This window comes from Hemicordylus capensis, chromosome 2 (assembly GCF_027244095.1).
Source record: "Hemicordylus capensis ecotype Gifberg chromosome 2, rHemCap1.1.pri, whole genome shotgun sequence".
NCBI lineage: Eukaryota > Metazoa > Chordata > Lepidosauria > Squamata > Cordylidae > Hemicordylus > Hemicordylus capensis.
Genome location: NC_069658.1, coordinates 318,814,884 through 318,824,215, shown reverse-complemented (window position 1 = coordinate 318,824,215; position 9,332 = coordinate 318,814,884). Strand labels below are relative to the sequence as shown.

Sequence of the window (9,332 nt, the reverse complement as noted above, 5' to 3'; positions counted from 1 at the left end):
AAATTCAGAGCTTTCTTTTCTGTATGCTTTTTGTCTTTGAAAAGGTAAAGTGTGCATTCGAGTCGATTTCGACTCCTGGCACCCACAGAGCCCTGTGGTTGTCTTTGGTAGAATATAGGAGGGGTTTACCATTGCCATCTCCCACACAGCATGAGATGATGCCTTTCAGCATCTTCCTATATTGCTGCTGCCAATGTACTGACTATCTATTTGCCTGTGCCCAGAACCTTGTAAGCAAGCCACTGCTTCATGTGAGGGTCTTCAGACCAGTCACTGCCTGCATGTTTTCAAACCCATCTGTGCAGCCATCAGGTCTGGCAACTGCTTTTTAAAGAACAAATTACAGAATTTGAGAATTTTATTCCAGAACCATTTTGAAACATTGCTAGTTAGCTAGCTAGCAAATAAATAAATAAGCATTGAAAAATCTGCCAGCCAATAGCTTCCAGTCTGGTTAAATGCCCCTTTCCCAGTTAGTTCAAATGAGCAGCCATTAGCTTTGAAACATGTCCAGCATTTGTTGAGATGGTTGTAAAATGTTTATTGAAAGTATGGCTTGGTGTAAAATCATGGTGTACCATCACGATATATGGAGAATATGAGCAGTTTGTCAAGATTCCTAAATTTAGCTAACTAAAGAAACAGATTCTGTTGCCTGCCAGCCTTTCCCAGCCATCAGATCCCTAGTCTTTTCCCCCAACTTCCATTCACTCAACCTTATGAAAGAGAAATTAATAGCTCACAGCACTGCCACATCTCCCACCGAGTTTCAGTCTGCCATCGCCTTGGCAAAAGAGCCCAGAAATGACAAAATTTGCTGTTTCACAATCATGAGTGCCACAGGCCACAATGCACTGGTCTTTGCACATAAATGTGCTCACGACAAATCTTATTTATTTCAATGGGCTTGCAAAGTGTAGTGGATTCTTCCCATAACCGTTATTTTCAAGCATTATTGGGAGGGTACTCATACCCAAATGGCAGGGCATACACTGAATATTAATACTAACTAGCAGACCTGGTGCAGAGCATCTGCACCCCTAGTTCTCCCTGTCTCTCCTCCCCCATCTTTAGTTCTTTCTCCCCCCCTCCAGCCCCATTTCTTCCTTCCCCCCTCCAGTCTCATTTCTTTCTTCCCCCCCCACCCCATTTCATTCTCCCCCCACACAGCCCATTCTCCCTCGGCGGCCGGGCTGCTGTTCCTCAGTGGCTGGAGGCCGCTTCTCCTCGGCTGGCCATCTGCCGGCCTGGCAGCGGCCACTTCTCCTTGGCCAGCTGTCTGCCGGCCTGGTGGCAGCCACTTCCCCTGTGCAGCCGGCTGCCCTGGCAGCCGCCACTTCTCCTCCGCGCCCACAGCTCTCTCGCGAGAGCTTCCACACATGGGATTAGCAATGGGTAAATAATTATAAAGATAATTGTGCTGATAAATAATGATACAGTATATTCTGCCAAGCATATTAATGCAGAGTATAGGGGGCCCACCTATATAGATATATTGAACACCACAATATGTACCAATGAACACCACAATATGTACCGTTGTTGTTGTTGTTGTTGTTAATATAATATACTGCTTTTCAGCAAAACAAACAAAAACCTTCACAGTGTGATTTATGTAGAAATTTTAAAAAAGATGTTTCCCTGTCCCAAAACGGCTCAGAGTCTAAAAAGAAGTACAAGATAGACAGACACCAGTAACAGCCACTGGGATTGAATAAGGACAGTTAGGGACAGTTATATGAAGACGCCAAGGGAGACAATAGCAATAAATTGCTATTTATGAACATCTTAAAGAGTGCCCAATGAACTCACATAAATTTATGTCAAAAACGTACATGCTGCCCTTCAGCAGTGTGCTCCTAGGGCAGCTAACTACACACACACACACACACACACACACACACACACACACACACATATATATCTTGTTTTGCTCCTTAAAAAAAGGAATGCACATGCATCACACACATTTTTGCAGCTAATACAAAGATTATAATGTGTAAATTGCTCTTACATTTTTCACCAGTTAGCTAGCTGCCATAACTGAATTTATTTAAAGGATACATCACATTATAATGTTTATTTATCTAATCTGAAGAACTAGAATGAATTTAATGATAATGATATTAATTGCCCTTCAGTAAACAGTGTTACAGTAAAACTAAAGTACTGTACTCACCTGCAGAAAAATACCTGTCTATTCAACTTAAAGAAGGAACTTTTGAATATGAAAGTGCTATTATCCAATAGGTGTTTTCCTTTTAGTCTTTCAACACATGTAAAACAGAAGATAAGATTAAGCATCTGGGATCCATCTGATGCTTGTGGTGCAATTAATGTGAGTGTGCATATTTTATGGATATTGGATACAGGCACCTGGAACCTCGTGACCATTAAAGGTGTGCTTGAAAAACTTCTAATTCGTACAGCTGTTTTTTGGGCACACCTGTAATGATCACAATCACAGGCCTGAATGGGTGTTTAGTAAGCTCCAGAAGGAGGAGGGAGCAGTGCCTCATTGCAACACCCTTTTGAGAACGCCTCTCCCAAAGTTCGCCTCCGCAGCGGACCGTAGGTCAATGGCATAATGTTTTACAAATGGTTCTTCAGAAGACCATGTAGCTGCCTTGCAGATCTCCGTGAAGGGTACTCCAGATAGAAATGCTGCAGAAGTGCCATATGCTCTGGTGGAATGTGCTTTAATAGTCTTTGGAGCCGGCACGCCTTGAATTGAATAGGTGACGCGGATCGCATCCACTAGCCAGTGAGACAATCGCTGCCTAGACAGCGCTTGGCCCTTAGAAGACCCTCTATACGATATCAGTAGCTTCTTTGACTTTCTGAACGGTTTAGTTCTTGACAGATAGTAGAGCAGTGCTCTGCGGACATCCAATGAATGTAGAGCCTTCTCTAACGGTGTCGACGGGGCTCTAAAAAAGGTTGGCAGGACTATGTCCTGATTGACATGGAATTCTGAAACTATTTTGGGCTTAAATCTGATGTCCGGGCGTAGAAGAACTTTATCCAGGTAAAACCGGGTATATGGGACATCCATGTGTAGCGCAGTCAGTTCACTAACCCTCCGGGCCGTTGTGATAGCTACTAAAAAGGATGTCTTCAAGGAGACATGATGAAGAGTAGCCGTGTTCATTGGTTCAAACGGTGGTTCTGTCAGTGCAGAGAGCACTAAAGATATGCTCCAAGGTTCAATAGGTTTGCGTGTAGGAGGGTAAAGATTGGACAGTCCTTTTAGGAAATTTTTACATGCCGGGTGGGAGAAAAGTGTCTTGCCATCCCACCCAGGATGTTTTGCTGTAAGGGCAGCCAAGTGTACTCGTATGGACACATTAGAGAGACCTGATTCCTTAAGGTCCGTTAGATACAGTAGAACTTGTCGTATGGACGCCTGCTGTGGTCGAAATCCATGCGTTTCTGCATAAGTCGAAAAACGCCTCCACTTGCTAGCATAGTTTTTTCTAGTGGATGGCTTCCGGACGTTCAGCAAGATTTTCTTCAAAAGTTTATCTGCCATGCTGTCAGTTGAAGCGTTAGTACTTCTGGGTGTAATACCCGACCGCGTTCCTGAATCAGCAGGTCTGGGCGATTTGGTAGCCTTTGGTAAGTATGAGAGCTCAGTCTGAGTAAATGCGGAAACCATGGCTGGCGTGGCCACCATGGGGCAATCAGGATGCATTTCACAGGGGTATGTAGGAGATTGGCTACGATTCTGCTCAATAGCGGCAATGGTGGGAACATGTAGCATCGTTCCATTGACCAGTCTATCTGGAACGTGTCCCCCAGAGAGTCCAGGTCGTGTCCCGCCCTGGAGCAGAAGCGTCTGCACTTCGCATTTTCTGAAGTGGCAAACAGGTCTATTTCCGGTCGACCCCATTGGCTGAAGATCTGTTGAAGATACTGGTCGTTCAGTTGCCACTCGTGACGTTCCCTGGCGAACGAGCGGCTGAGATCGTCTGCTAACACATTGTCGGAGCCCTTTATGTGAATTGCAACTGGCGTTATGCTGTTCCTGATGCACCAATGCCAGATCTGGATGCTGAGAGCACAGAGGGATCTGGAGATTGTCCCCCCTGCCTGTTGAGGTAGGCTATAGCTGTGGTGTTGTCCAATTGCAACTGGACTACCCTGCCCCGTAACATGGGGAGAAAGGCCTTCATGGTTTGGAATACAGCTAGCAGCTCTAAGAAGTTTATGTGCAGGAGACTCTGGCTCCGCGTCCAAAGGCCCTGTGTTGTAGCGGCATTGCAGTGACCCCCCCATCCGCGGAGAGAGGCATCGGTTGTGACCCATACGGATGGGAGTTGGACGTGGAACGGAATTCCCCTTTGCAGATTCGATCACTGGGTCCACCAAGAGAGTGACCTCAGGCTAGGCAGTGGAATCGTCAGCAGTTTCTCGGGGCTGTCTCTGAGTAGATTGAAGGAGGACAGGAACCACAGTTGCAATTTCCTCATTTTGAGGCGAGTATAACGGACAGTTGTTCTGCATGACGCCATCAGGCCCAACAGACGTTGTACATGCCAAGCGGTTTGTTGTCGCGTGGATTGGAAAGTCCTGACTAGGGACGTTATGCTTTGAAACCGATCCTCTGGCAGGAACGCCCTTCCCAATGTGGCATTGAGCTGAGCTCCAATGTAAGAAATGGACTTTGCTGGCGTTAGCTTCGACTTTTTCCAGTTTACCTGTATGCCCAAGTCTCGGAGAAGCTTCAGCATGTATGTTATCTGTGATAGTAACTCCTCTCTGCTCCTCGAGGATAGAAGCCAATCGTCCAGATACGGATACAGCTTCAGACCCCTTGTCCGCAGATGGGCGACTACCACTGCCATACACTTTGTAAAGACACGGGGAGCTGTGCAAAGGCCGAATGGCAGCACCCTGTATTGGAACAGTGAGGTCCCCACTGTAAACCGTAGATACTTTTGATACGAAGGTCAGATCCCAATGTGAAAATAGGCATCCTTCAAATCCAACGTTACAAACCACCTTTCCAGATGTAGAAGAGGTAGGACGTCCTGCAACGTCGTCATCCTATACTTTTTCACATGAATGAACTTGTTCAGATGTCGCAAGTCCATGATGGGCCAAATACCTCCGTCCTTCTTTGGAATTTGGAAGTACCGAGAGTAGAACCCCTCCCGGCGGTTTGCCCATCGTACCGGTACTACTGCTTTCTTGAGTAGGAGTTCTTTCAACTCCTCTCGAAGAGCTGGTGAAGCGCGTGTGAACCGAATTCTCCTGAATTTCGGTATGGTTTTGAATTCTATTGCATAACCTGATTGAATGATCTTTAGGACCCAACGATCCGATGTTATGTTGCGCCATGCGTTTGCATGACTTGCCAGCCTGATTGTATTGGCGGCTAGTGGGTCCGGTTGTGGGATGTTGTAGACCGGACTCCATTGCTCGTTGGTGTTCTGGGAGCAGGAGAATAGGGAAGTACCATTTGTGGACGATGGGCTGACTTGAACTTCAAAGACGCTGTTTGTTTCCGTCCGATTGTTTGTTACGTTGGCTGGACGCAAATTTCCCTTTTTGTTGGGTTGGTCTCTTATAAAACTGATAGTAAGTTTTCCGGAAGTCTCTACGGTCCTGCTGTCTATACGATGAACCCCGTCTATACGAGGTACGTTGTCTATTCCCATAAGACGTGGACTGTGAAACCGTAGAAGTGAAGGTTTTAGCAGTAAATTTTGACTTCTTCATCTTCTCCATGGTGGCGTCTGTTTCCTCGGAGAAGAGACCTTTGCCGTCAAAAGGCAGACCCTCAATTTTGTCCTTCATGTCCTGTTGCAGGTTTGCCGATCTCAGCCAGGCGTGTCGACGTAAGGTAACGGCAGTTGTGATGGAGCGGGATTCAGATTCTGCCAGGTGCTTAGCAGTACTCAGCTGTTGGCAGGTAAGGTCCCCTGCCCTTTGTAACATTTTCCGGAACCTCAGTTTTATTTCATCCAATGTCATGGAATCCAGATCTTTTTCTAGATCTTCCCAAATACAGTAACTGTACTTAGACATACAGGCTAGATAGTTCGCTACTTTGACCGACAAACAGGAAGTAGAATACAATTTTCTTCCCATCACATCTAACTTCCTGCCTTCTTTATCTGCAGGGGTAGTATGACGTCGAGTAGATTTGGAGGACGTGGCACAGTCGATGACCAACGAATTAGGGACTGGGTGTTTAAAGAGGTAGGTGTTATCTCTTTCCTGAACTCGGTAGAGTCCTTCCAGTCTTTTAGAAGTTGGGGTGGAAGTGTGAGGGACTTCCCAAGCGCACTGTGCAGCGTTTGAAATTATCGGTAGCAGGGGAAGCGCCACGGGTTCAGCCGATTGTGATCTACGCATGAAATTGTAGACCGGATCGTCTATTGTCTTCAATTGTGAACTAAGATCCAACCCCAGTGCACTCGCCATACGTTTAACATGGCAGTGGTAGGCCTTTAATTCCTCCGTTGGCGACACATGGGATGGAGTAGCCACATCAGGAGATGGGTCCGCTTCAATAGTTTCTCCATCGGACTCAAAGTCAGATGATCCATGGTGACTTTCACCAGATTCTGCGTCTGAAATCGAATGGTGAGATGGTGATACAGCTTTCCTCGGGTGTGTGGTAGGAGCAGGGTCAGTTTGTGCATCCGCATCAAGGAATCTTTGAACATTTGTTTGGGTTTGAACGGAGGTGGTGTCGACTTTCGTCTGTGTCCCCACGGTAGAAAATGTTCTGTTGAGAGGTAGAGCAGTTGTCATGGAAGACCTCCACGTCCGGTGCTCTTGGAAGTCATAACCTGCTCCAGGAGAAACAGTCCCTGGCAAGGCCGATTCTGTTGAGGGCGATACTTGATGGCTGAATCCACAAGTGTGCCATGGAGTTGGCGAGGCAAGTTGCCCAGCTGTTAGTACCGTTGTCCCAACTTTAAAGGTTGTATTTCCCTGATAAGTAGCGGGAGTGGTAGCAGTAGAGTCCAGCATTTTAATCAGTGGGTCTAATTGTGGAGCATCAACCTCTGCCGTCTCTAACATAGTAAAAGTCATGGGTGCTCGAAACCGTGGAGTCACGGTTGTGACATTCACCGGGGTATTCAGTGCTGAAGTTTGAATTTCTTCTCTCGATATCGACGGCGAGCGAATCGGTGTCGGCGCCGGTTGTAGGTCTCTTGTAGTCGGTATCGAAACACTTGCAACTTGAGAAGGCGGAGTGAATTCTTCCATCGGCATCGAGATGTTTCGAGTCGATGTCGAAGGACATTGGGCAATTGGATCTAACGTAACCGGTATGGACGGTTGCATCGACGTCAAGGTAGCAGCAGGTCTCGATGTCGACCGTGGCTCAGTAACTGTCGGCATGCACGGCGGTGTCGATGTCGAACTAGCAGCCGGTCTCGATGTCGACCGTGGCTCAGCAGTAGTCGGTATGGAAGGCGGTGTCGATGTCGAGCTAGCAGCAGGCTTCGATATCGACAGGGGTTCAGCCGGAGACCTCGATATCGAAGTCGATTCTGTAGGTGGCGAAGGTTGTGGCGTAGATTTTTTCGGCGCCGTACTCGTCAATTCCGAGACGAACACAACCTCCTGCGCTGCGGTCGGCGACGGTGTCGATTCCGACAAAGCTCGGTGCCGTGATTTTTTGGCGGGAGCAGTTGCGGACGCCATCTTTTCTCCCGGCCTTTTCAAGGACTTAGGGGATTTCTTGGGATGAAGCTTCGAAGTTTTAGACTGGGCCGGACCCAGGTCCTTCGAGCTATGCGGCTGAGGAGATTTTGAAGAGGGCCCCGATAGGACATCATATAGAACAGCCCTCAAACGCAACTCGCGATTTCTCCGAGTTTGCTTCGAAAATGATAAGCAGATTTTGCACGCTGCCGTCTTGTGGGCCTCGCCAAGGCACAAGAGACATAAATTGTGACGATCCTGTGAGGGCAATTTAGCTTTGCACTCTGTGCAGCATTTAAAATTACGTTTTCCTACAGGGGATTCCATGGTACTCACAAGCCGAAGTCAAAAGCCAGAAATCAGTCCGATCTTTCGCCAAACAGTGGAACAAGAAGGCCAAGGTAATTTCAATCCGGGTCAAAACGATAGTAGTAGAATAGTCAAACAGTCCAATATCAAAGCCAGTGAATCAAAACTGAGAATTTTTTTTTTTCTCCAAGGATTCAGTCGCGAAGGAGCCGTAGAAACCAAGTGATTTCCACGGCGGTCGCAAAGGAACTGAGCAGCCTGCGCTTCCTCCCGCCTTAAATAGCCACGTGGTCACGTGGGGCGGGGCGCAGGCGCCTGGAAGGAGCTGTAAAACTCGACACTGAGAGGCTTCCGCGCAGGCGCAGAACCCATTCTAATGCATATCAACGGATCCCATACCAGATTGGAGGAAGCGCCAACATTACTCCAAGTCACACAGCCATTTCTTGTCCTGCGTCTATTTCAAAGGGCTTGTGGGGAAGGGCAGAGACTTACTGTAGGTATGAGCTGAAGAATGGAGTACATTTTATTTCTTCACACTTAGTAACCTGTCACTGAAGTCATTTGGCTCATGTCTCCCCTTGGAACTAGAAGCTACAGCAAAAAGTTCATTTCTTTTTAAATAATATTCATTAAGGTGGCAATTTTAAATATTATTTATTGATTGATTTGATTTGATTTGATTTGATTTGATTTGGATTTGATTTGTATACCACCCTTCCAAGATGGCTCAGGGTGGTTTAGAATTAAAATTCAACATATTCAATATGTTGCTAACTGAACAAAGAGGTACCTTCTGAAGTGGAGCCACTCTTATCTTTAGCAGAGAGAGAGGAACTGTCCCTGTTTATCCCAATATGGCATACTTTCCGGTGACTGTTGCTGGTGCCTCCCTTGTGTTCTTTTTAGATGATGGGTTCTCCTTTGGGACAGAGAACTATCTTCTCACTCTTTTTGCTATTTAAACCGTGGTGTGAACTTCCCCCCCTTGAAAAGCAATATATAAATATTCTTGATAATTATAATCAAGGGCTGATGTCCAACCACCATGATTCCCGAAAATACATCCTTGAGGGCTATGTGTCCCTCAGGGATGTATTTTGAGGAGTCACAGGGGGCTGCAGTAGGAAAGGCAGGTTGTCTAAAATCACCCCTCCCTCAAAATCCACACTGTGACATTCACTGCACCAATGCTTCATTAGTCTGGATGTCAGCCACCAATAATAATAATGCCAGTCTTCCTCCTGGTTACTCACACTAGGTCCGTTGAAATCACTAGAATTTGCCTGTGCATAGTTGATATCAGAACCACACCCTATGCAAAGACACCTGCAAAGCTTTTCTGGGTTTTAATT

General features: G+C 46.6%; 1 long non-coding RNA gene across 1 annotated transcript; it reads left to right on the top strand.

The window, feature by feature from the left end:
- Nucleotides 1–5,841: 5,841 nt before the first annotated feature.
- On the top strand, nt 5,842–8,069 carry LOC128347304 (uncharacterized). Its single transcript, XR_008317495.1, has 3 exons — nt 5,842–5,917; nt 6,129–6,207; nt 7,986–8,069. It is a non-coding gene; the product is annotated as an uncharacterized LOC128347304 (long non-coding RNA).
- Nucleotides 8,070–9,332: the final 1,263 nt, after the last annotated feature.